We start from the raw sequence: 6,000 nt of genomic DNA, 5'->3' as shown, positions 1-6,000 counted from the left end.
TAGATCACATACTAGGCCACAAAAAGAACCTCAGTAAATTCAGAAGGATTGAAATTGTACCAACTGGCTTCTCTGACCACAATGGTATGAAACTAGAAATAAGTTATGCAAAGAAAACAAAAAGTCCACAAACAAATAGAGGCTTAACAACATACTCCTAAATAATCAATGGATCAATGACCAAATAAAAGCAGAGATCAAGCAATATATGGAGACAAATAGAACAGTAACTCACTACTGCAAATCTGTGAAACACAGTGAAGACCATTCTGTGAGGAAAGTATATTGCAATACAGGCCTACCTCAAGAAGGAAGAACAATCCCAAATGATCAGCCTAAATTCACAATTAATGAAACTAGGAAAAGAAGAATAAATGAGGCCCAAAGTCAGTAGAAGGAGGGACATAATAAAGATCAGAGAAGAAATAAATAATATTGAGAAGAATAAAGCAATAGAAAGAATCAATGAAATCAGGAGCTGGTTCTTTGAGAAAATAAACAAAATAGGTAACTCCCTAGCCAGACTTACCAAGAAAAAAGGAGTATCTACACACATAAACAGAATCAGAAAGAAAAAAGGAGAAATCACGATGGACACCACAGAAATACAAAGAATTATTAGAGAATACTATGAAAAATTATATGCTAACAAATTGGATTACCTAGAAGAAATGGACAACGTTCTAGAAAAATACAACCTTTCAGATTGTCCCAGGATGAAAGAGAAAATCTGAACAGACCAATTACCAGCAATGGAATTGAATTGGTAATCAAAAAACTACCTAAGAACAAAACCCCTGGACCAGATGGCTTCACCATTGAATTTTATCAAACGTGTAGAGTAGCCCTAATACCCATCCTCCTTAAAGTTTCTCAAAAAGAAGAAGAGGAAGGAATACTTCTAAACTCATTCTATGAGGCCAGCATCACTTTAATACCAAAACCAGGCAAAGACATCACAAAAAAAGAAAATTACATACCAATATCCCTGATGAACATCTGAGGTATCACCTCATATCAGTTAGGATGGCAAACATCCAAAAGACAAGGAACAACAAATGCTGGTGAGGATGCGGAGAAAGGGGGTGGGAATGTAAATTAGTTCAACTATTGTGGGAAGCAATATGGAGGTTTCTCAAAAAACTAAAAATAGAAATACCATTTGACCCAGAAATTCCACTCCTAGGAACTTACCCAAAGAAGACAAGATCCCAGATACAAAAAAGACATATGTTCCCCTTTGTTTATCACAGCACTATTTACAATAGCCAAGATATGGAAGCCACCTATGTGTCCATTAGTAGATGAATAGATAAAGAAGATTTGGTACATATACACAATGGAATATTATTCATCCTTTGAAAGAAAACAAATCCTACCATTTGCAACGTCATGAATGCAGCTAGAGAGTATTATGCTCAGTGAAATAAGCCAGGCAGAAAAAGACAAGTACCAAATGATTTCACTCATTTGTGGAGTGTAACAATGAAGAAAAGCTGAAGAAACAAAACAGCAGCAGACTCACAGAGTCCAAGAAGAGACTGGCAGTTACTGAAGTGAAGGATGTGGGGAAGGAAAGAAAAGGGGATTAAGGGGCATTTGGATTAGCACACATAATGTAGGGTGGTCACAGGGAAGGCAGTATAGCACAGAGAAGACAAGTAGTGACTCTATAGCATCTTACTATGCTTATAGACAGTGACTGCAATAGGGTGTGTGTGGGGGGACTTGATAATATGGGAGAATGTAATAACCACAATGTTGCTCATGTGAAACCTTCATAAGATTGTATATCAATGCTATCTTAAAAAAACAGTCTAGTGCAAACGACAAAACTTCTGGTAAGATTGTGCTAGAAAAAAAGGAAAAGCCATAAGTTACAAATAATGAAAAATGGAAAGGAGGTGTCAATGGAGATTTCAGGAATATTAAAGAGAAATAAGAGTATTGTGAATAATTTTATAATACATTTAAAAATTTAGTTGGACAGTGAAAAATTTTAGGAAAATAATTTATGAAAATTATTTCCAATAGAAAACATGAATAACCTAATAGCTGTTTACAAAATTAAATAGTCTAAAATATTATCATAAAGAGACTCTAGACCAGATTGTTTGATTTGTTAGTTCTACCAAGTATTTAAGGAAAATTATTCTAATTTTACAACAACACAAAAACCCTTGAGAATACAGAAGAGATGGAATGCTCCACAAGGTGAGCTTCATAACCAAACATAGAGGTAATACGAGAAAGGAAAATCAGAGCCTTCTGTTATGAACATATATGCAAAAATCTTAAATAAAATATTAACATCTTTAATTCTAGATTGAATTCCTGGATAAAACATCATAATCACATCAGAAAATCAATGTAATTCACCATATTATTGAAGTAAATAAGAAAAACATGGTCATATAAATAGATGTAGAAAAAAGCATCTGATGAAATTAGAATTTCATTAATGATTAAAACAAAAAATAAATATCTCTTAATGAATTAGTAATAGAAGGGAAGTTTCTTATCCTACTGTGATAGTTAATTTTGTGTTTCAATTTGGCTAGGCCACAGAACTCAGATAGTTGTTCAAATACTACCAGATGTTTCTGTGAAGGTATTTTTTGGATGGGATTAACATTTCAATCAACAGATTTTGGGTAAAGCAGATTGCCCTACATAGTGTGGGTGGGCCTCCTCCAACCAGTTAAAGTCCTTAAGAAGAATATCGATCTCGCTCAGAGGAAAGGGAATTCTTCCAGTGGACTCCCTTCAATCTTAAACTGAAGTTCTTCCTTGAGTCTCTAGCATTCCAGTTTTCTGTGCAAATTTTCCAGCCTCCAGAATCATATGAACCAAGTTCTTAAAATATTTATTTCTCAATCTCTGTCCACATAAATCACACACACACACACACACACACACACACACACACACAATTGGTTCTGTTTCTCTGGAGAACCCTGGCAAATATACCTATAAAAGAGTATTTGCAAAAAAAAATCATTCTTCATAGGGAAATGTTGAAAACTTTCCCTTTGACACTGAGAAGAAACTATTTAGCTTATATTAGAAGCTCAAGAGCAAGAGAATAAGGCAAAGGAAATAAATGAGATAAAATCTGAGAGAGGAAGAAATAAAACCATCATTTATTTATATATGATGTGTGACCATGCATATAGGAAATCTAAAGCATCTACAGATAAATTCACTGTTAATATGCAAAAATTAATTGCATTTTGATGTACCAACAATTATGTAGAGAATGTAATTGCTCTCAGATATCACAAACTATTTTTAAAATCAAGCATATCAAGGAATAAATCTTATAGTAAACAGATGTGTTAGAATTATATGGAGAAAACAACAAAATTTTATTGAAAGCAATTAAGGTAGATTTAAATGAATGCTCATATTATGGATTAAAAAGATTGATAAAATTGGTTTATACTTTACATGTTATCATAATAAAAAACACAATACTTAGCACACCAAATTAAAAAATACATCAAGAGGATCATACACCATGACCAAGTGGGATTCATCTCAGGGATGCAAGGATGGTACAACATTCAAAAATCCATCAACATCATCCACCACATAAACAAAAGAAGGACAAAAATCACATAATCACATGATCATCTCCATAGATGCGGAAAAAGCATTTGACAAAATTCAATATCCATTCATGATAAAAACTCTCAACAAAATGGGTACAGAGGACAAGTACCTCAACATAATAAAGGCCATATATGAAAAACCCACAGCCAACATCAAACTGAACAGCAAGAAGCTGAAAGCTTTTCCTCTAAGATTGGGAACAAGACAGGGATGCCCACTCTCCCCACTGTTATTCAACATAGTACTGGAGGTCCTAGCCATGGCAATTAGACAAGACAAAGAAACACAAGGAATCCAGATCAGTAAAGAAGAAGTCAAACTGTCACTATTTGCAGATGACATGATATTGTACATAAAAAACCCTAAAGACTCCACTCCAAAACTACTAGAACTAATATCGGAATACAGCAAAAGTTGCAGGATAAAAAATTAATTCACAGAAATCTGAGGCTTTCCTATACACTAACAATGATCTAATAAAAAGAGAAATCAGGAAAACGATTCCATTCACAATTGCATCAAAAAGCATAAAATGCCTAGGAATAAACCTAACCAAGGAAGTGAAAGACCTATACCCCAAAAACCTCAAGACACTCTTAAGAGAAATTAAAGAGGTCACTAACAAATGGAAACTCATCCCATGCTCTTGGCTAGGAAGAATTAATATTGTCAAAATGGCCATCCTGCCCAAAGCAATATAGAGATTCAATGCAATCCTTATCCAGTTACCAGCAGCATTCTTCAACGAACTGGAACGAATAGTTCTAAAATTCATATGGAACCACCAAAGACCCCAAATAGCCAAAGCAAACCTGAGAAGGAAGAATAAAGTGCAGGGGATCTCGCTCCCCAACTTCAAGCTCTACTACAAAGCCACAGTAATCAAGACAATTTGGTACTGGCACAAGAACAGACCCATAGACCAGTGGAACATAATAGAGTCTCCAGACATTAACCCAAACATATATGGTCAATTAATATATAATAAAGGAGCCATGGACATACAATGGGGAAATGACAGTCTCTTCAACAGATGGCGGTGGCAAAACTGGACAACTACATGTAAGAGAATGAAACTGGATCACTGTCTAACCCCATACATAAAAGTAAATTCGAAATGGATCCAACACCTGAATGTAAGCCATGAAACCATAAAACTCTTAGAAAAAAACATAGGCAAAAATCTCTTGGACATAAACATGAGTGACTTCTTCATGAACATATCTCCCCAGGAAAGGGAAACAAAAGCAAAAATCAACAAGTGGGACTATATCAAGCTGAAAAGCTTCTGTACAGCAAAGGACACCATCAATAGTGTAAAAAGGTACCTTACAGTATGGGAGAGTATATTCATAAATGACAGATCCGATAAAGGGTTGACATCCAAAATATATAAAGAGCTCATGCATCTTAACAAACAAAAAGTGAATAATCCAATTAAAAGATGGGCAGAGGAGCTGAACAGACAGTTCTCCAAAGAAGAAATTTAGATGGCCAACAGACACATGAAAAGTTGCTCTACATCGCTAGTCATCAGAGAAATGTAAATTAAAACCACAATGAGGTATCACCTCATGCCAGTAAGGATCACCACCATCCAAAAGATAAACAACAACAAATGTTGGCGAGGTTGTGGAGAAAGGGGAACCCTCCTACCCTGCTGGTGGGAATGTAAATTAGTTCAACCATTGTGGAAAGCAGTATGGAGGTTCCTCAAAATGCTCAAAATAGACTTACCATTTGACCCAGGAATTCCACTTCTAGGAATTTACCCTAAGAATGCAGCAGCCAAGTTTGAGAAAGACCAATGCACCCCTATGTTTATCACAGCACTATTTACAATAGCCAAGAATTGGAAGCAACCTAAGTGTTCATCAGTAGATGAATGGATAAAGGAGATGTAGTACATATACACAATGGAATATTATTCAACCATAAGAAGAAAGCAAATCCTACCATTTGCAACAACATGGATGGAACTAGAGGGTATTATGCTCAGTGAAATAAGTCAGGTGGAGAAAGACAAGTACCAAATGATTTCACTCATATGTGCAATATAAGAACAAAGAAAAACTGAAGGAACAAAACAGCAGCAGAATCATAAACCCAAGAATTGAGTAACAGTTTCCAAAGGGATTGAGACTGGGGAGGATGGGTGGGAAGGGAGGGAGAAGGCTGGGGAAGAAGAAAGGGGGCCTCACGATTAGCATGTGTAATGTGGGGTTGGGGGCACGGGGAGGGCTGTGCAACACAGAAAAGACAAGTAATGATTTTACAGCATCTTACTATGCTGATGGACAGTGACTGTAATGGGGTATGTGGGGGGTACTTGGTGAAGGGGGGAGTCTAGTAAACATAATGTTCCTCATGTAATTGTAGATTAAT

The sequence above is a fragment of the Manis pentadactyla genome, chromosome 4 (genome assembly GCF_030020395.1).
Source record: "Manis pentadactyla isolate mManPen7 chromosome 4, mManPen7.hap1, whole genome shotgun sequence".
NCBI classification, from domain to species: domain Eukaryota; kingdom Metazoa; phylum Chordata; class Mammalia; order Pholidota; family Manidae; genus Manis; species Manis pentadactyla.
This window is presented reverse-complemented; position numbering follows the sequence as displayed.